This window comes from Schistocerca gregaria, chromosome 4 (assembly GCF_023897955.1).
Source record: "Schistocerca gregaria isolate iqSchGreg1 chromosome 4, iqSchGreg1.2, whole genome shotgun sequence".
NCBI lineage: Eukaryota > Metazoa > Arthropoda > Insecta > Orthoptera > Acrididae > Schistocerca > Schistocerca gregaria.
The window spans coordinates 633,034,213-633,057,098 of record NC_064923.1 but is presented as its reverse complement, the minus strand read 5'-3'; the positions used below and the strand labels follow the sequence as shown (position 1 = coordinate 633,057,098).

Here is a 22,886-nt window from a genome sequence, read left to right as displayed (position 1 = left end):
GGACTGCTGCTAGAGATAATAAGGAAAGAATATGTTAGGTCACTGAGAGAGACGATTAGGTCACAGGAAAAATTCAATAGGGCACAGGCAGAGACGATATCATATATAATGCAAAATACCAGAAAACTGGAGGAAAACACTAGGAAACAGGAAGCGAAACAGGAAGACATAAAATCACAGATACGGAATTTGCCAGTTCAAACTAGGAAAGAGATTCATGAATGACTTCAAACCAATAATAAAAAAATATTGAGGCTATGTTCCGAAACGTTGAATAGAACATTGTTGACAGAACGAAAAATATTTAGGAAAAGATAAATGGTTACATGGGATGAACATTTCAAATATTGAAAAAAATCAGCGCCAGAATAGAGAACTGTTAGCAAAAGTAGACAGTGTAGTGTCGAGTGCTGTGATGATTGAAGTATATGAACAGAATGAGCAATTCGATACCACTACTCGCGAGGTGGGTGAGCAAGCTGAAGCATAGAAATTACAATCGGAAACAAAGGAGAACTAGTCACTGTTACTGAGAAAGTTGAACTTAATACAATAGTGACAAAGTTATCAAGCAACACAGATAGGGGTTCTTTCTTTACAGGACAATATTTCGGAAACAGAAGAATATCAAGTTTACAGATTGTCAAACGAAAGTCAACCAACAAACAAGCAGTAACGAGAAGTAAATACGATGCGCGATCAGTTCACACGAGTCAAAGAAAAATTTATTCGAGACGGTGGTGCTAGTGATGTCCGTCACACCCATAAAGATAATTTAGATGAACATGGAAACTTGGGACATTTAGGCGGACATTCTCTGGAAGAAGATTACTCTCATAGACAAGATGGTGGACAGACAGTGAGGTACACCGCAGAATGACGGTTTCTATTGCAAGCGTCTGATAGAAAATTTAAAATGTTTCGAAATTTTCATAAAAAAAGTTACAAACCAAACGTGGCTGCTTGATTTGTCACGTGTGTATCCGAAAATGTATGCGTCGAGGACAGTACTGCATGATGACTGCAATGTTGTTGTTGTTGTGGTCTTCAGCCCAGAGACTGGTTTGATGCAGCTCTCCATACAACTCTATCCTGTGCAAGGTTCTTAATCTCCCAGGACCTGCTGCAACCTACATACTTCTGAATCTGTTAAGTGTATTCATCTTTTGGTCTCCCTCTACGACTTTTACCCTCCACGCTGCCCTCCAATATTAAACTGGTGATCCCTTGATGGCTCAGAATATGCCCTACCAACCGATCCCTTCTTCTAGTCAAATTGTGCTACAGATTTCTCTTCTCTCCAGTTCTATTCAATACCTGCAATGTAGCACATAGGAAAACATTTGAAATGTGTTGTTACAAAAATACGCTAAAATTTAAGGAGAGAAAGAAATTAGAAAGAATGTGGGAAGAAAGAAATTCACGAAAAATTTCGAACAGCGCATGTGTCACGTCTGCTAATGTATTAAGGAGTTGTTAACTTGCTACTAAAAAGAGAGGTAGAAGACAATAATTGTGCAGGAGAAAAGTCTTAGAACACAAATTTTTCGAATCTTGGGGGCTTATTAGAGTTGCAGATGTTAGCACAATACAGAGATGGAGTCTGCCATCACATCAGTCGGCAAAATGACGATCTGAAAAAAAGTGGGCAATCCAGATCAGAGTGTCACAGTAGAAATTTGATCCCCTTTCCTCAACGAGTCCCGTGTATCGACACTATGTCGGGTCACTCAGCTTTTCGAAATGAGATCTGATGGATGCTGGAGAACGCTGCATTCAAAGAATGTAAGAATAACCTTCATCCTAGACTCAAATCTTTACTGACGTTGAAAAAGAAAAATACAATGTTAATAAAGAAAAGTGTTATTATTCTACATAGAGGGTGACTTAACTGTGTATACTGAAAATAAAACGACTTACAAATATTGCTGTAATGTATGAAAGTTAGGTAGCATTTTTCAGGAAAACCAGTATTTACGGATCTATCGTAAGTTTCTGTAACATACAAACGACAGATCGGAAGAACATTAAAGTAATTCACATGTAAAATGATCTCCCAAAGGTTTAATAAAGCTGATTCGTGTAATCTAAGCACGCTGGTCGAAAAATGTCAAAAAGTGTTTCAGTCCTTAACCAAGTGAAGGAGTTTGGTAACACTGGGGCACAGTACTTGCTGCTGCGGACACAGCCAACTGAACCTATACGCTTCCTTATATGTGAGCTTAAAGGCATCTCTTCAGACATCGGCACGCGGCCGCCTGTTCTCAGGAAAAATAAAAAATAAAAAATAAAAATAAAATGGCTCTAAGCACTATGGGACTTATCATCTGAGGTCATCAGTCCCCTAGACTACTTAGAACTACTTAAACCTAACTAACCTAAGGACAGCACACACATGCATGCCCGAGGCAGGATTCAAACCTGCGACCGCAGCGGTTGCGCGGGTCCAGGCTGAAGCGCCTAGAACCGCTCGGCCACACCAGCCGGCGCCTGTTCTCACTACAGGTTGTTTCCAAAGGCCTTTTCTATGAATAACAAAGTTTTTTTTTACTTATTGGTTAAACCGCAGGTACGTAAAGAACTGAAAAGAAATTTGCAAATAGTCTGTTTTTCCTGTAAACCACTTTTGCAAATGTATCGAAGTTCCCCTGTAGCTGAGAAAAATTTTAATCATGTCTTGACAGCAAAAAATTTAAAAAAGTAAATGCTAACTTCCCACAATGCAAAAAAAGCCACATTTGATTAAGGTTTTCCAGCCCAGCCCTTTTCATACCCATGACTGCACATTAAATAGCCGGCCAGGGTGGCCGAGCGGTTCTAGACTTTACAGTCTGGAACCGCGCGAACGCTACGGTCACAGGTTTGAATCCTCCCTCGGTCATGGATGTGTGTGATGTCCTTAGGTTAGTTAGGTTTGAGTAGTTCTAAGTTCTAGGGGACTGATGACCTCAGATGTTAAGTCACATAATGCTCAGAGCCATGTGAACCATTTTGAACCAACTAACTTGTAGCTTTCATTGTCATTGCCTTTCAGTTAAATAGATAAGCACTGTTCCCCATCGTTCAATATTTGCTACTGTTATTTTGTAAACCATGTTGCCACAGATCAGGCGGCACTCTGAATGTCACGTAGAACTGATGTATAGTACAAAGTTTTCGCTATGTCATCTCGGCTTTTTAACATATTTAGGAATTACGTGATACATTGTTTTTATTTGTTATCGATCTCCCACAGGACATGAACGTTACGAGCAGACTACTTCTGAACACGTTCATAAAAAAAGGCCTATTGGTTGAAATATTTAAGAAAGAAACATACCAGAGGAAAACAACGGTATCAATTATAAAATAATAGAAAACTTATTCATTTTAAGTAATTAATTCTAGTAAATTCTCCCTATGCAGAATATTTAAATATTTACTAGACAGCTAGTAATTATGTTTGTTTTGGTAATGTTTCAGGAATTCAATAATTCGTAAAAGTGTTTCAGAAGTACACGACAAGGTACTTAGTCATATGACTAAGTAGAGGATGTTAAATTTATGTGTGGTATTTAGCCTAACTCTTCCTTCTCTGTATTCAAAGTCTGTTCGTCGAGATTACGAGATCAGTGCATTATCTCTGGATTCCTTCTTCCCTTGAATTTAGAACAACCAACAGCGTTACCTGCACCTATGTGGCTATGTATGCTTTTGATGATAACTAATACAACTATAGTAATCAGTTTATGGAACCGCACTGTCTAAGAGAACGTCGCTATTACAAAGAGTAAAAAAAAAAAAAAAAAACAAGTTTTGCCCATGAGAAACATCAGACGGTGCTAAGAGTATTAGAGACAAACTTTGCGCACTAGAGGGCGCAGCTTGCAACTAGTTAAGCGCTCCGAGAAGCAGTTCAGTTTCTCGTCACGAGGACGCAGCGATCGAGCGCTGTTAATGGGAGGCGGTCTTTTGGAGTGGAGCCCACAGCCTGCGCTCTTAATAAGTACTCATAATGGAGGATTAGCGACTGTGTGAAACCGCCTCGCTGCACTGAGCACCCACGGGAATTTCAGTGTAACTTGTCAAGAGGGCAAGTGTCCAACTTCCAGGGTCCATCTTCACTGCTAACTCACCTTCTTCTGAAAAGCTCGCATTTGCGAGACTGCTGCTCTTTAGCGAACAGTCAGCATGAGTCTCTTTCTAGGAAATGTAAAATAAAACAGTTTCTCCGCGATCACATTTTTTTTACTTACTAGCTTTATACCCACAGCTTCACTTGCGTACATGTATATCACATATAGTTCACACATACATGTCTGAATCTCTGCTGTTATCATATGACTAAGTAGAGGATGTTAAATTTATGTGTGGTATTCAGCCTAACACTTAATTCTCTTTATCCTCCACCTATCTCCTACAACCTCCTCTTCTCCTCCTTTCTCTGTCCATTTCCTCTTCCACTTACTCGCTGTGTAAACTCTTGCTCGACCCTCTCTCTGTCTATCTTCTCCACACCATTCTCGCTCTGTCCATCTCCACCTCCCTCTCTCTCTATTCATATCTTCCTCCCTCCTCTCTCTCTTTCCATCTCCTCCTCCCTCCTTTTTTATCTTCTCTTCCCCCTCTCTCTTCTCATCCTCTCTTCCTCCTCTCTATTTATCTCTTCGAACCTCTCCTCCCCTCCTCCCCCTACATTCAGCTCCCCCTCCATTCTCTCTGTTTATCTACTTCTTCAACTCTTCTCAGTTCATCTCCTCTTCTCTTTTTGTCCATGCCCTCCTCTCCCTCTCTCTGGTCATCCGCTCCTCCTCCCTCTCTCTGTCTACATACCTCTCCCCCTATCTTCATATCCTGCTCTCACCTATACTTATCTTCTTAACTGTTCTTTCTCAGTCCATCTTCTCCTCTCCCCTTTCTCTGTCCATCTCATTCTCCCCTTTTCTCTATCCATCTCATCCTACTCCCTTTCACTATCATCTCAACCGCTCTCCTCCCACTGCTTAGCTATCCCCATCTGCACTTGCAACCTCTGCAGTGCGTTCTACCTACACAGGATGCCAGTCGTGTATGTCTGGTTTTACCAATGTTTTTTCACCCCAACCCCTCTCCTATGAGAGCTTGGTGCTATTTACTCCCGCAGTATTTCTTTCCAGACAGTATATCTGCCAAATCTGGATGGAATCAGTTCAGTCGTTTAGGACGATAAGTGGAACATACATACACATGCACCTACACATACATCCATTTTTTATGCTTAAAGATATACACATCTGTAGATAAATAGGACGGGCAGTTTAGAGTCCACCATTTCGGAAGCGAGTGGTGTAAGTCAGCTGTGTGTCACCTACGCTACATTCCTAACACCGACTGTCATAATTCCTTGTGACGGTTATTTGTTTTCTGTTTACTATTTCCACTTGAATAAACGCAGTACCTTATGGAAATTAATATATTAAAACAATTTTAAAGTGACTTACTCACAGATTGAGGATGTGTGCTGGGACGAGAATCAATCCCAGAAATTTGTTTTGCAATCCACAAGTCATGACCCACTTTCACAGCCTTATTTTCACCCTTACCTCTCTCTTACCTTCCAAGCATAGACTAGCGGCCCAGGAAGAAAGATAACGACAGAAGCAAAGCAGGGAGAGCATGGGTGGACCAGTGGGAAAGAACAATGCCCTCGAAAGTCAATGTTTTGGTTTCTAGTTCCGTTCCAGACCCATTTTAACCTGCCAGGAAGTTTCAATAAAGCACATACTCTGCTGCAGAACGAAGGAATCATTATGGAATTTTAAAGTAATTTCCACAAGACTTTCCTACTCTATTTTCTACTGTGGACGTACTTCACGCGAGAAACACATGACCCTACAAATAAATTCAGTTGCTTGCAGAAATTAATTAATCACCTGTTTATTATCATGTTTTCCTTTAATGTTATTATTTAATTCCACCGCCAGTCAAGGCGCTACATTGCCTTTTATTGCTAGAGCAATAGTAAAATGTACAACGTTTCTAAGAAAATAAAAATATTAAATATCTACATGTTTTTAAAAACATTAAAAGCGATTGCATGTGGAAGATTTTTATGGGAAATATAGTTTTTTGCTACAGCTACCTGGCTATTTCATAAAAAGGTTGTTTGTTGGGCGAGTGGGTGAGTAGAGGGAGGGAATTAAGGGAGTAAACAGCGAGGTCATCAATCTCTTTGACAAAAGATGGGTCATCTGGAGTAATGGCGTCACTCAGAAATTTGATCGAATTATGAAAAAGCTTTCTATATCCAGCATCGGATAAATATGTGGAAAAGATAGAATTTATATAGCCAAGATCGCATAAATAACATAAAGGTTTTTTTGCCAGACAGAACAGATCGCTCCTTCTAATCTGTCAACATGGAAATGAAATGATCGTGTGGCATGATGGTCGCAGTGTAACTACGTAAGTATGTAGGATTGGTAAAACTGGGGCACTGATGGCAATACTGATGCCAAGAGAAGCAGAAGGACATGGGTCGTACCGATATCAAGGTTAGAGAACAGATGAGCCCGCCCCCCCCCCCCCCCCCGGGCTCTTCGATAGATGATCATGCAACTGATCGGCAGTCAACATGATTAAGGGTAACGAGAAATATGGAGAAAAAAAATGCCTTCTTGCCTGGCGATTCGAAAAAGTGAAAAGGCTAAAAGTGCAATTGAACATGAGTTGAACCGACAATCATAAAGAAAGGTGGGAGTGATATTCACGTAAGTAGGTGGGTGGACCCAGGCTCCCCCCCCCCCCCCCCCCCCCCCCCGCCCCCCGCGTGGAGAGCGAAACGAAGGAGGCATTCTACCAAGATGTGAGCTACTGTCTTCAATGCTGCGCAACCACATAGCATAAAACTATGGGTTAATTTGGAGTGACCGATGTGGAGGCTACATAGAACAATGGCTTCCTTCCGAAAGGAACAGGAGGAGAAGCGCCATGCAATGGTAGTCTCCATGATAGTCCGGAATTTTTTGCAGGGGATTGGATATTATTCCATCTCCCAATGATGGAAGGACTTATTTGCCCCAGAAAATTCGCACACGGGTTCATCAAAGCGAATGTTGAGCGATTAATCACTTCTCTAGGCAGACGAAACGGAAGAGAATTGAAGCGTATGAAATGTGGTGTTACAGAAGGACGCTGAAAGTTAAATGGATTGATAAGATAAGAAAAGAGGATGTCCTCCGAGGAAATGGTGAAGAAAGGAACATACGTAAAACACTGGCAAGAAGAGGCGACAGGGTGGCAGGACATGTGTTAAGACATCAGGAATAATCTCCGTGGTACCAGAGGGAGCTGTAGACGACAAAAGCTATACGGGAATACAGAGCTTGGAGTACAGCCAAGAAATAATTGAGGACTTAGGGTGCAAGTGCTAATTTGAGATGAAGGAGTTACCGTAGGAGAGAAATTACAGGTGGGCTGCATCAAAATGGCCAGAAGACTGCTAACTCAGAAAGCAAACAGTCGACCTGACTCACATGATTTGGATCCCAGATGAAAACAGTAGACAGAACGACTAAAAATGGTTCAAATGGCTCTAAGCACTATGGGACTTAACATCTGAGGTCATCAGTCCCCTAGACGTAGAGACTACTTAAACCTAACTAACCTAAGGACAGCACACACATCCATGCCCGAGGCAGGATTCGAACCTGCGACCGTAGCAGGCGCGCGGCTCCGGACTAAAGCGCCTAGAACCGCTCGGCCACGAACGCCGGCTCAGTACGACTACGGTCAGAGAGATGACCATTAATTGCCGACGTCACAGGAAGACAGGAATTACATCGATCAATAGACCAGACTGCTCAGCGAGAGCCGGCCGGATTGGCCGAGCGGTTCTAGGCGCTACAGTCTGGAACTGCGCGACTGCTACGGTCGCGAGTTCGAATCTTGCCTCGGGCATGGATGTGTGTGATGTCCTTAGGTTAGTTAGGTTTAAGTAGTACTAAGTTCTAGGGGACTGATGACCTCAGATGTTGAGTCCCATAGCGCTCAGAGCCATTTGAACCATTTGCTCAGCGAGCCACCACAAATCAAAACGCATCCAACGGAAGCTAGTTTAATAAAACTTACGGCTCTTTTAACTGCTCTCAGCTCTGTTGTAAAAACAGTACATGTTTCTGACAATAAATGGTATTCCTGGATGGTGAGAGATGTAAAAGCATTTTGTCGATGCTTTTAAGGTCATCGGTGCAAGTAGCACAGTGATTCCGAAGGACTGAGGGAAATGCCGCAAGGCAATGGTTGTATCAACTTCAGGTTTTTGATATAGATCTAGATCAGTCCTAATTCTTCGTCGTGGTAATAATGGAAGGCGTTGCGGACTGTGGGAAAACACCGGAAGCATATTTTATGGGGGATAGGTGGGTGTCCTAACAGTGGGCTATTAGGTGCATTCCAACTAGCAATCGCACATGAGAGCTGGTGTCAGAAGGTCGATCCCCCTTGTACGCGAAGAGAGTTTGATAGCTTGGATGATTAGGCAATTGTCGGATGGCGATTGTGTAAGTGTGGAAGGGCTGCTATCGTCGAAAATGTGGAGGTAAGATCCCCTTTTCTTCAAGGAGACTCTCTGCAAGACTAGAAAGGAAGGTGACAGTGACTAGTCTTACTCCACGATGATGTACTGCCCTCAATAATTTCGAAGCCGAAGGGGCCATTGAACCGATAAACATGGCAACCATAGTCCAATCGGGATAGGAGCAGGTCCCAGTAAACAAGGAATAGAGAAACGTCATAGACGAACCAAGAGGTGTGGGAAATTACGCTTAAAATATCGACGTTTCCCGGCGACACTAAATATCACATGAACGACGTCAAGAACAGTATTTGTTTACACACTGCAAAATCTAAACTGAAAACATCTGCCGAAACACCAGAGAAAATGCGCCCGACGATTGTGAGGACAGACACTGCGTACATATAAGAAACCGTAGTGGTCTCAGCATTGACGCCTGAGGCACCTGAAATTGACCGTGCCCCGGTCAGACGCCACCTCGTAGCTGTTCTCATTATTGAGAAGAATCACCTTCTGCTGTCTGTTCTTAAAGTATCAGAGAAACCTTTTGTGAGCTACTCCTCTTGTTTCGTAATGGTCCAACTGCTGCAGTAATACTTTGTGATCAAGGCAGTCAAACGCTATAGTTAAATCCAAGAAGACGTCCAGTGTTCGCAGCTTTTTGTTTAACCTGTCCAGTGCCTGTCAGAGAAAAGAGGATACAGCATTTTCAGTTGTTAAACCACTCCTGAAACCAAACTGTACGTTTGACAGTAAATTATGTCAACTGAAATGATTAATTATCCTCTTACAGATACACTTTTCAATAATTTTTGCAACCAATAATGGCATAGAGTTGGTTCTAAAATCGTCTACACTATCCCTTGCTTCTTTTTTATAAAGCGGTTCCACTATGAGTACTTTAATAATTCAGAAAACTGACCATTACTAAAGAAAACATACAAATAAGGCAATGTAATACGCTAATACAGTATATGCAGGACAGTTTTTTGGTATCCTGCTACATGCTCTATGATATCACAGAGAGTCCTTCAGCGATTTAATTATTGACTCAAGCTTCCCCTTGTCAGTCCACGAAGGTATACTTCGGATGATAGGCTTGGGAAGCCATTGTCTAAGAGTGATCATATTATTCTCTGTAGAAAGAAAGTTTTTATGAAATTCATTTACTATATTCAGAAACTGATTGTTAAATACTGTACATGTCACTATCAAAATTTTTTTTACTAAGTGTTGACTTTATATCCACGACCTTGCGCTGTTGGCTAGACAGTTGCTTCACGAATGACCATACTGTTTTAATTTTATCCCCAGAATTAGCTATTCTATTTGAAGAATAGCATTTGCAGCCGACATCCTCAGCTATGTCTTGGATATATTCCAATAACAGTCCTCTTCTAGTTTTTACCCTCTACAGCTCCCTCTAGAACCATCAAAGTTATTGCTTGATGTCTTAACATTTGTACTATCATCCTGTCCTTTCTCCTTGTCATTCTTCTTCATATGTTCTTTCCTTGCCGATTCTGCGGAAAACTTCCATGTGGACGGAACGCTAAATCCTAATTTCCCTTCCTTCCTTATTCTGGGGAGAATCACCTCATTTTCAACCAGTTCACCTAATTTTCAACATCATAATCATCAGCTAGTATATAACGAGAGTTTGCCTGAAGTTCCCACTGAAGCTTATAATCATTTTACTACGCTAGATTCGGCAACGGAACGAGAGAATATGTAAATATAGGGTGAAAAAAGAAGTGCCGTCCGCTACGCACTTAATTACGATTCGTTCAGTATAATAGTAAATTTAGTTTTCACCGCAATGTGTGCGTCCGGAATGGACATTCCGCTTGCTAGAAGGTCAATAAAATATGTGTGACAAATACATTTGACGATACAAGTGAGAAAAAATCGGTCTCGTCGACTGTAGTGAGGAAGCGTAATTAAACTAATCTCGACATTCAAAACAACGATAAATACCCATGTGATTTTAACGCTGTGGGTAAATGGTGTAAGGAATCACAATATTACTTTGTGGCCTGTTTCTGACAAAGAGTGACAACTTAACTGGACCCTGACAATTGCAGCAGTATCCTTTCGTACGTTATTCATTTATGGGTCCATTTAGCTTTTCAAGATTAAAGTCACGAGTCACATCTAACCTGGCCTGCCTGTTTTGTAATAAATACATGTTGTGTGTTTATGATTTGGTGCCTCCTTGTTAGAAAGAACATCTCAGAAACACCTTGCGAGATTTTAACGATTTTGTGGATGTAGCTGACCATCATTCTAAGCTGTCAATAGCAGAAGACGACAATAGAACATTAGGAAAATACAGAACAGAATTTGTCCAGTGATCCACTCGTTACTTTTGCATCATATTGTCCCTTATCTCTCATGGTGAGACAGCGCTCAGAGATCGAGGAAAGACGAATAGGAGATCATGCACTGGGCACTGAGACTGGTGCAAGTTTTTTTTTTTTTTTTTTTTTTTTTTTTTTTTTTTTTTTTTTTTTCAAAGTGCTGAGCCGGAGCTGGGAGTTATTCATGGGTAATAGGTTCATGTCCGACTTTTGTTACGCCACGAAAAATGGACCAGCGATAAGAGCGAACCAGGCCAGCGCTACGTCAGTGTCATCTTTATCTTCGCAAAGATTTTTCTTCTGAATTTCTTTGCAGAGCTTTTGGTGAACGAAGTTTTCGAAATGCTATCAGACTATGCAACGAATTTAGCCTTCACTGCGCTCTAAAAAAGCTCACTACTATTACTATATTTGGAGATACAGATTACAAAAGAACCTAGATTTCTAATCTAAAAGAGAGAATGCAGAGAGCCTATACAATAACCTTATCTTGTACTTTAGCGGCGCAGTACGTAGCTTATTCTGATATAAGTACCGGATTGGCTGTAAAAAAGTTCCTTTACGCACTACCCGTTCCCAGCATCGGGCGTATTATGTCTAGGCCAGAAGAGAAGATGAGTACGAGATTTATTCGTAACTGACAAGCGAATGTGTCATAAAACTCAAACGTTACCGGAGGCACGAAACCTGCTTGGCGATGAAGTTTACTTACGAGTTGAAGTTAGATACAATTTGAGCCCTCGCTAGTTGTAACCTAATATATTTATTTGCCACGAAATGTGTACTGATTAACGAATACCTCTAGTTTAAACTTAACATGTAGTTTTCGCCTAACAGTCATTCCAAATCACTCCAAACACAATTTAATAATGTTATCTACTTAATATTCTGCAACAGACTTCATTAACTATAAATTATATCGGAACTGCTTTATAGCGATGTACCATTTTAATTGTGATAAACAATGGGCGAAAGACATAAGAAAATCAATTGTGCATTCGGTTCCAAACACTGAAACTTGCAAGCATGCAACCCCTTGTGAGGAATGTAAAGTCGCAGGCTTCTCTTTTTCTGCACTACGTGAAGCAATTGGTAACAGGGAAATCTTACAAAGACGTGTATAAGGCCTTTTAACTCAGTATGGCGACGTGAGTTAATCTTAGAGCCTCTTGGTAAATGTCGCACGGCAACCTAATCGGTTGACTGTGGCCCCGTCATTGTTGTTCCAATAAGTACACTGGGGTGTCGTCGAGTATCGAGAGCGGCGCAAGAAATATCGACTACCGCAGAGATCCTGCACGAGGTAGCAATGAAATTATAGGAAGAATACGCGCCTCCCCTAGTTCCGAGGCCGTGCGCTGGAATAGCGTCGCCAGAGACAGTTCTGTTCGAGATCGGATACTGCTCACTTCCAGGAAGTTCGTGTCGGAATAACATCATTGTGCTCTCTACTCGCTGTGACACCGCCCGTGTCAACCGTCGGGGAGTGGAGAGGCTTCCGTCCCCTGTGAATTGTGCCATGTGCGAACGCTTTCACAAATATGTCAACAAGTGCCTACGAACTTGTGTGTTTTCTAGTGGCTGCAGTGAAGCCACAGTACGGCCGTTTTGAACTTATATAATTCGCCACTCAGCAATCATGGCTTATTTAGTGTGTTCTGAACCGCTAGTCCTCGCGTGCAGTTTCATAGTTACAGCCAGGTCTGCACAGCAGAGATGAGTTTTGTTGTAATTAATAAAGTATTACGTATTCAGAGTGTTTTAATTAATTGTATTTTTACTAACCACGTCGGCGTCCAAGAAGTCGAACACAGTACACACAATTAATTAAAAACTTTCACTGGTAAACAGTTTAATTAAATATACTGTGCAGTATTTGCTTACGTCCTGGCAGTGCGGCGATGCGTCGTGGCATCGACTCCACAAAACACCGAAAGCACGCTCTTGGAACAATGTCGGGAGTCTGGCAAATCTCTCTCCTCTCAGATGTGTTTGGTGGGAGTCAGCTCGTATACCTTGGAGGGGGGGGGGGGGGGGGATGAAGGCAGGGAGGGTCACATAATCACGATTTGGAAGCGATGAGTTTCTGTATTGTCTTGGTAAAGCACATGGCGCTCGCAGAGTGCTGTAGCGAGCAAAGGAATGCAGAAAATCAGACAGGGAGTTCATGTATTGTCCGACAATGTAATGGTGTACCGAGCTAGGTGGCGCAGTGGTTAGCACACTGGACAAGCATTCGGGAGGACGACGGTACAAACCCGCGTCCGGCCAGCCTGATTTAGGTTTTCCGTCATTTCCCTAAATTGTTTCAAGAAATTGCCGGGATGGTTCCTTTGAAAGAGCACGACCGGTTTCCTTCCCCATCCTTCCCTAACCCGAGCTTGCGCTCCGTCTCTAATGACCTCGTTGTCGACGGGACGTTAAACACTATCTCCCCGACTCCTTCTCCTCCTCCTCCACCTCTTCGACACTGTGGTAAGACGGCGTACTTATAAGGAGCCTCATTTAAATACGTATAAATATACGCCCTAATAAACCTCTCAACCAAATGTTTGAACGGCATTCTGTTGGCAAATAGGACTTTATGTGGTTTCCGACGTACTGCTCCCCTGCCATTGGCAGGTACCAATGTGCACGGCGAGCAACAGCCGAATGCCCAACGGTGGGACATCGTACACCCATTCTAGTCCTTGTCTCGTAAGGAGTGAGCGTAGGTACATATACCAAATAAATTAATAAGCGGTGGTACTGATCTCTCGCCGTACACAACAGAGGTCAGAATGCTGTTGCAGAAGCAATGAAAAAATGTTCAAATGTGTGTGAAATCTTATGGGACTTAACTTCTAAGGTCATCAGTCCCTAACCTTATACACTACTTGACCTAAATTATCCTAAGGACAAACACATACACCCATGCCCAAGGGAGGACTCAAACCTCCGCCGGGACCAGCCGCACAGTCCTTAGACCGCTCGGCTAATCCCATGCGGCAAGCAATGAAAAAATGCATGCCAAATTTAAAAGGACGCAAACTCTCCAAGACTGGATATGTTTTACTGAAGCTCGAAATTTAGTGCCAATTTCAGTGCGAAATGCTTTTATTAGATTCCACAATGGAAATGTGCCTCGAATTCTGGCAGTAAATCCAAAGAGATTGAAAGCAAACCAGCGGCAACAATATAGTCAATATCTGGTCTGCGAGATGGCAGTGGTAATGTGTCCGATGACAATTCCACCAAAGCGGAGTTACTAAATACGGTTTTTCTGTTCAAATGGTTCAAATGGCTCTGAGCACTGTGGGACTTAACATCTGAGGTCATCAGTCCCCTAGAACGTAGAACTACTTAAACCTAACTAGGACACACACATCCATGCCCGAGGCAAGATTCGAACCTGCGACCGTAGCAGTCGCGCGGTTCCGGACTAAAGCGCATAGAGCCGCCCGGCTGGTTTTCTGGAATTCCTTCATCAAAGGAGACGAAATAAATATTCCGTAATTTGAATCTGGAACTGCTGCCAGCTTGAGCAAGTTTTAAGTGCATATCCTCAGTGCAGCGAGACAGCTTAAATCACTTAATGAAGGCAACACTTGCGGTTCAGACTGTATACCAATTACAGTTCTTTCAAGATGTTCAAATGTGTATGAATTCCTATGGGATCTAACAGCTGAGGTCATCGGTCCCTACACTTACACACTACTTAAACTGACTTAACGCTAAGGACAACACACACACCCATGCCCGAGGGAGGACTCGCACCTCCGGCGGGAGGGGCCGCACGATTCGTGACATGGCGCCTCAAACCGCGCGGCCACTCCGCGCGGCTACACTTCTCTCAGATTATGCTGACACAATAGCTCCATACTTAGCAGTCTTACGTAACCGCTTGCTTGACGACAGATCCGTCTATAAAGACTGGGAAGTTCCACAGATAATACAAATATTTTAAAAAGGAAGTAGGACTAATCCGATGAATTAGGAACCCGTATCACTAACGTCGATCTGCAGTAGGATCTTGTAATATTAATGACTACATCGAGCGAAACGATCCGATAACACGTATTCAGCACGGATAAAGAAAATGTTTTTCTTGTGAAACACAACTAGCTCTTTAGACAGGGGTTGTCAAATTTGTTTCTTATTTCTAAATTTCAAAAAGGCTTCTACTCAAATTCAAATTGAGTGCGCAAGGAGTAACTTCTTAGATGTGCGACTGGATTCGTGATTTCCTGTCAGAAAGGTCACAGTTCGTAGTAACTGACTGAAAGTCATCCAGTGAAACAGAAGTGATAGCTAGCGTTCCCGAAGAAAGTGTCATAGGCCCTCCGATGTTCCTCATCTATATAAGCTGAGCAGCCCTCTTATATTCGTTTGCAGATGATGCTGTCGAGTACTGTCTCGTAAAGCCATCACATCATCGAAGCCAATTTCAAAACGAGTTACACAAGAAAGTATGTGTTGCAAAAAGTGACAACGGACTTTAAATAATGAAAAGTACGAAGTAATTCACATGGGTACTAAAAGGGATCCGCTAAATTTCTGTTACACAATAAATCACACAGTTCTAAAGGTTACGAATTCAACCAATTACTTAAGTATTACAACAACGAATAACTTAAATTGGAACGATCACATGGGTACTGTTGTGGGCAAAGCGTTTATTAAAGAGACTGGCTACTCTAAGCTTGTCGGTCCTGGAATTTTACTGCGCGGTCAGGGATCCGCATCAGACAGGATTGGCGTAGGACATCGCAAAAGTTCAAAGAAGAACAGCTCGTTTTGTACTATCGTCTAAACAGGGGACGGAGCGCCACGGATACGATAAACAGCAATCATTGTAAGAAAGGCGTTTTCCGTTGCCGCAAGATCTCTTCACGAAATGTCAATCACCATCTTTCTCCTTCGAGAGAGAACATGATCAACAACTGTGAATTTATTTGCAGGGAAATTATGGGTCAAACTGGCGAGAAGTATCGCCTGCTGCTACAAATTCCCCAGTAAAACACACCATTCAAAAAGTATTACAGCAGCATATGCCACTGTAACTGGCTGATTCATTTCCTGTATGACAATAAGTCAGTGTACATCGAAACAGCCAGCCAGAGTGGCTGAGCGGTTCTGGCCGCTACAGGCTGGAACCGCGCTACCGCTACGGTCGCAGGTTCAAATCCTGCCTCGGGCATGGATGTTTGTGTTGTCCTTAGGTTAGTTAGGTTTAAGTAGTTCTAAGTTCTAGGGGACTGATGACCTCAGCAGTTGAGTCCCATAGTGCTCAGAGCCATTTTTTCTACATCGAAACAAATGTTTGTTTCTTTACTTTTTCTGGTATTCCGTTTGAATAAACATGGCCATCTTCATACCACTAATTCTAAAATTAAGTGTGGTATAGCTAACCACCATACAAGGTAACATAAGGCAACCTAGTTACAGGATAAAACTGTATACAGGGTGAACATCAATAAAAACGACAAACTGCAGTGACGGACTCCTGACTGGAAATTGAGGAAGAAAGGTCCTGTGAACATGTGTCCGGAAATGCATCGTTCCCACGGTAGATAGCGCTGACGAATGAAAGTTCCTCTGGCCACGTGCGTGTCTGTAACACACAGATAACTTTTATTCTGGTTGTTGAAGCTAGTTCTGGTAAAGGTTGCTTCGTCGGTAAAGAAGACTGATGACAGAAATCCCACAATTGTGATGGTCTAGTGAAAAAACCATCGACAAAATCCTTCCCGTAGAGGTAAATCCGCTGCTGATTACCCTTGCACTCGTTGCAGATGACAGGGATAGTAGTGGTTGTCATGCAGGATACACATAATCGTACTTTGGCATGCACCATATTGGCGGGCCACTTGCCTGGAGCTTGTACTAGGGTTCATCTCAATGTCCTGCAGAACCTGGTCGTCGAAGTCTGGTGTACGCACAGTCCGCCGCCTCTCTGCACGTTCGTCTGTCTGAAAAGACCCATGATCACACAAACGCCCAAAGAAGGGCTTGAAATGTTGTGAGATGTCGCTGGTGTCTGTAAGGGTACTTTTTTGGTGTAGCCGTGTTACCTGTTACCTCTGGACTGTTTCCATCTGATTGGCCGTGCACAAACATTATGTCGGCTGGTAACCAACATGGATACCCAGACCATTCTGCTGCTTATAGTAAGCTTTTTTGTCTCTTTCTCTCTCTCTGTCTTTTTTTTTTCGTGTGACTAGGGCCTCCCGTCGGGTAGACGGTTCGCCGTGCCGTGTGCAAGTCTTTCTATTTGATGCCACTTCGGCGACTTGCCCGTCGATGGGGATGAAATGATGATGATTAGCACAACACAACACCTAGTCCCTGAGCGGAGAAAATCTCCGACCCAGTCGGCAATCGAACCCGGGCCCTTAGGATTGACATTCGGTCGCGCTGACCACTCAGCTACCGGGGGCGGACTACAGTACGCTGCGTCAATCACACAGCCTGCTACAAACAAGGAACACACGCCAAGTGGTCAGGGGAACTTTCATGGTCAGCGCAATCTATCGTGATTAAGATGCATTTCCGGCTACATGTTAATAGCATTTTTCTTCTTTTATTCCTAATCAGGAATCCGTCCGTGCAGTTTATAGGTTTTATTAATGTTCGCACTGTATACCCCTGGTGACATGTACCGTTTGGGGGCTGGTGTACGTACCAGTCAATAAGTGCTGAATAGCGTGATTTGCGTGTATCGCCTAGTGGTTATAACGGGAGAGTAACCTCACCGTTGCACTTGTGAGGAGTGAAAAAAATACCAAATAACGCTTGTACTATAGAAAAGTATCAAATATTGTATATGGAAACATAATGCAGCATTGATTACAAAGCACTGCATTTGTTGCCCGATACGTATTCGTATTCTAGCGACAAAGGGTGGCACAGTGGGCCGGCCGCTGTGGCCAAGCGGGTCTAGGCGCTTCGGCCCGGAACTGCGCTGCTGCTTCGGCCGCAGGTTCAAATCCTGCCTGTGGCATCGATGTGTCTGATGTCCTTAGGCTAACTTTAGGTAGTTCTAAGTCCAGGGACTGATGACCTCACATGTTAAGTCCCACAGTGCTTAGAGCCATTTGAATAATTTGGAACAGTGGGTGCAGCTTTCCCCCTTTTACCTCTAGCATCTACGTGCTAGTCACCAGTTACCGACTGGTATGTTTGGATACGTAGGCTATAACGGCTTCGTGCACTGGCTTCCTATGTCACCAAAGGTGTATACATTTTTAATCCTGTAACTGTGCCGCTATATGCCAATTTGTATGGCCATTAGCTGTATCATACATAGTCCATTTTGCTAGTTTCATAGTTGGTGGTCTGAAGATGGTCATGTTTGACTGAAATGGGTTACCAGAATAAGTAAATATTAGTTGTCATCTAGGATGCTGTTTTAGTGATACTTTTTAAAAAGATCGCTGGCGTACCAACATGAGTGCAAATATAATTACTTCATTTCCAATTTCGATCGTACGAAATATTTAAGCATTCTCTACATTTACATCTACATCTGCATCCATATCCCCGCAAGCCTACTGACGGTGTGTGGCGGAGGGTACCTCGAATACCTCTATTGGTTCTCCCTTCTATTCCAGTCTCGTATTGTTCGTGGAAAGAAGGATTGTCGGTATGCCTCTGTGTGGGCTCTAATCTCTCTGATTTTATCCTCATGGTCTCTTCGCGAGATATACGTAGGAGGGAGCAATATACTGCTTGACTCCTCGGTAAAAGTATGTTCTCGAAACTTCAACAAAAGCCCGTACCGAGCTACTGAGAGTCTCTCTTGCAGAGTCTTCCACTGGAGTTTATCTATCATCTCCGTAACGCTTTCGCGATTACCAAATGATCCTGTAACGAAGCGCGCTGCTCTCCGTTGGATCTTCTCTGTCTCTTCTATCAACCCTATCTGCTACGGATCTCATACCCCTGAGCAGTTTTCAAGCAGTGGGCGAACAAGCGTACTGTAACCTACTTCCTTTGTTTTCGGATTGCATTTCAGTAGGATTCTTCCAATGAATCTCAATCTGGCATCTGCTTTACCGACGATCAACTTTATATGATCATTCCATTTTAAATCACTCCTAATGCGTACTCCTAGATAATTTATGCAATTAACTGTTTCCAGTTGCTGACCTGCTATATTGTAGCTAAATGATAAGGGATCTTTCTTTGTATGTATTTGCAGCACATTACACTTGTCTACATTGAGATACAATTGCCATTCCTTACACCATGCGTCAATTCTCTGCAGATCCTGCTTCATTTCAGTACAATTTTCCATTGTTACAACCTCTCGATATACCACGGCATCATCCGCAAAAAGCCTCAGTGAACTTCCGATGTCATCCACCAGGTCATTTATGTATATTGTGAATAGCAACAGTCCTACGACACTCCCCTGCGGCACATCTGAAATCACTCTTACTTCGGAAGACTTCTCTCCATTGAGAATGACATGTTGCGTTCTATTACGTAGGAACTCATCAATCCAATCACACAATTGGTCTGATAGTCCATATGCTCTTACTTTGTTCATTAAAGTAGCTGCATTTGCTTTAACGGACTCCCGCTACGAAGCACAAAGCACGTGTGCAGTGCCTACACTGCGGGAGGGATGTGTGGTCTGTCTTCCACCCCCCTCCCAACTTGACTCCCCCCCCCCCCCCCCCCCACACACACACACCCCTCTCTCTACTCCTTCCACGGCGTCTACGTGTAGTATGGTGCTTATTTCCTCATTTCGCAGCATTCGCATTCCACCGTCATCGTCCAAGTATAGGTGAGCATACGAGGCTCTTTGAGATTTGTATCTGTTGGGAAGTACGCAGAATGACACGGAAACAGCAATACATAACCTGCGGCATGAATTGCACGCACTTACCTTCCGAAATGCGTGGATGGGAATGCCTGAGGCAGGATATCAACGAGCACGGGCTGACCGCCAATACTGTAGACCGCGACACAGCTACACGTAAACAGCACAAGCGAACCGCAGCAGGGCCGTGTATCGGCAGCGGAAGTGAGTGGGAGATTAGGCATGCGTCGAGTGTCGTCGACATGCTGCGTGTTGATACCGCCTGGGACGGCGGACAAACAAAGCCGGCGCCTCGAATGGAACAGCGGCGCGCTCTTCGTGGAAGTCACAGGGCCACCGGGCACGAACAATGCCGCTGGGGTCATTGTCGCTGCCTGCAGCACATGTGTGTGCCAGGGGCGTTTGTGGCTGCGTATCTCTTCGCGCGCTGATAACTCATGCAGCGGCACTATAATGGTACTTCTTCAAAGTACGGCTTTACCCAAACCTGTGTTACACGCGGCATATACGAGGAACGTTCAATACTTAATGGAACGCTTTTTTTCTGCAAGCACTTGTTTTATTTTCACGACTTCAATACGCCATATTATTCCCCGCTCTTGTGGCTACAAAAGCTTGTTTTTCAACAGAATACCTGTTCAATGCGACGCCCTTACGGCACATTACTGGGAGGGCCTCTATGCCCGCGTAGTACCACTTTGTTGGTCGACGTCAGAGCGAAAGTCTTGCTGCATCAGTAACCTCCCCATCAACCAGGTACTGCTTTCCGCGGAGTGCATCCGTCATTGTGCAAAACAGTCGGAAGGTGCAAGGTCCGGACGGTACCGTGGATGAGAAAGAACACTCCAATGAAGTTTAGTGCGCTCTTCTCAGGTGTGGAGACTTGTGCGGGGCCTTCCATTTGATTGTGTTCTGTGGATCACATCGAATGAGTGACCGCACATTCCAATATTGCGGGAGTCACAGCTGAGTGCTGCCGGCCAGCACGCGGGTAGGTCTTGTTGTGATGATGATAAACGCCTCGCCCAACGCCTCACCGTGCTTTTGTTCACTTCAGGTCTCCGTAGACATTCTTCAAGAGCCTATGAATGTCTGCGTTGCTCTGGTTTACCGCCAAAAGAAACTCACTGACAGCCCTCTGTGTGGGGCGCACATCTGTTACTGATGGCATTTTGAAGGCTACGTATAGCGCTGCCACCTACAGGAAATTCATGAAACTACAGGGGCTGAAGTGGAAATATTCGACAAAGTCCCACAACAAACTCCGCATTTTTTTCTGCTGAAATTCTTCGAGCTAGAGACTGGGATGCATTACTTATTGAACTTTCCTAGTATATCTTTAAAGAAGTGTTTTATAGCCAAGATCGCGTTCAGAACTGTCTTTTCTTCACCCGTTCCGACACGTAAGACAGTCATCTTTAGAGCTTTAAAAACCTTTTTGGTTGTATCTAATGTTCCATAGTGCGTTTAGTACGCATGTCATGTTAACATTTTAGTGGATATTAACATGACATCAGTAACGAATGCGCAATGGAACATGACGTACAACAAAAAATGTTTTTAAAGATCTGAAGAAGACAGTCTTTCCTTGTCGAAACTGGTCAATAAGAAACACTTTTGAACGCGATCTTGGCTATTAAAAATTTCTGTGAAGTACATACAGATCTCTCCCAATAATTTCTCATTATCATATCTGATTGTCATTTATATAAGAAATGTGATATTTAGCTTTTGCTGCGAGTATGCCATCTTTCGTCGACCTGTAATGCTTGAGTATAGCCTGGATGTAATTGATTCCCAGTGTGTGATACTGTTCTCCTGATAAATGTAGTATGATCTTGAAATTAAAACATTAATTCTTTTTAGTTTTCAGAGATCCGTGGCGTCGGAAGGTGTCATTTTTCTGGCACCGGGAGATCCACCCACTGTTAGGGCTGTAAATGGTGCGAGACAAATTATGCAACCTATTGCACCACAATGGCAAAAACGGTGGAAGGAGACACTCTGATGGAATGAGAGGGTCAAGGAGGTAGTGGTAAGGAAGAACAAGGCCTTCAGACAATGGTACCGAGAAAGGACCGAACTAGCAAGATAGGAGTGTAAGAAAAACAAGAAAGACGCAAATAGGACAGTGCCTGATGAGAGACGTAAGTGGAATGAAGAATGTAAAAATATGATGGAGGAAAGTAGCAGAGGAAGTAACAAGGTCTATGTGGAATGGTCAAAGGTAAGTGGAGCGGTTTGAAAGAGGCTGCAACAATGAAAGATAAAAATGGGAAAGATGTTAATAACAAAGAGACACTTTAGTGTGGAAGAAGTGCATTGAGCATTTGCTAAATGCGAACAGACTTGGGAGATGAGGTTAACAGACTGAAGTAGGTAGAAGTAAACTCTGAGGGAGTGGGAGGGTCCTTGGATGGGAACAAATGGAAATTGCACTGAACAAGCTGAAAGGAGTAAAGGCACCAAGTGTGGACGAAGTAAGTGTCGAAATGGTAAAGCCAGCAGGGGTGTTGGGAAACAGTTGCTGGATCTTGTGATGAGGGTTGTGTGGAATGAGATGAAGACGCAGAAGATTGGAAGGGGCACTAATTGTCCCTCTATTCAATTAAGGGGAGTAGGAAGGATTGTAAAAGCTACAGGGGAGTCACACTGATACTACATTGTGCCAAGCTATGTGGAAAGATCATGGAGAGCAGGATATGTACAACGGTCGAGCACAAATTGAGAGAGGAACAGCATGGCTTCAGACCTGGGAGATCAACTGTTGACCTCAGATTTGTAGTGAGACAGCTCTAGGAACACCACTTGTGATGGGCTTTCTCTGTGTAGAAATTTAATAGCATAATGGTCTTAGATGATATAATGACTGCGGTGGCACGAAAAACGGGAGAAGATGAAAAGAATGGTGTTCGCCAATGTCTTAATGATATGGGGAAATACGAAGGAGGAGATGCAGAAACAGCTGGATTCTTGGGAAGAAACTGTGACAGTATGGAATGAAATTTCATGTAAACAAAAGGGAGATCCCGGCTGCAAGTAGAAAGAAATATAGACCAACAAGCGGAATAAATACTGGATGTGAACAGTTGAAGCCGGCCGCAGTGGCCGAGCAGTTCTAGGCGTTACAGTCTGGAATAGCGCGACCGCTACGGTCGCAGGTTCGAATCCTGCCTCGGAC

The 22,886-nt window shown here is 43.3% G+C and overlaps 1 protein-coding gene across 9 annotated transcripts in view; it reads right to left on the bottom strand.

Annotated features, from left to right (window-relative positions):
• Window positions 1-22,886, bottom strand: part of LOC126267249 (uncharacterized) — a 698,963-nt gene that overhangs the window by 200,155 nt on the left and 475,922 nt on the right. Inside the window, exon 1 of one of the 9 annotated variants that reach the window (XM_049972264.1) lies at window positions 19,772-19,863. The exons of the other annotated variants lie outside the window; for them this stretch is intronic. The gene's annotated coding sequence lies outside the window, so the exon portion shown is untranslated. Of the gene's footprint in view, window positions 1-19,771; window positions 19,864-22,886 lie in introns of those variants that run through there. 9 annotated transcript variants of the gene reach the window in all.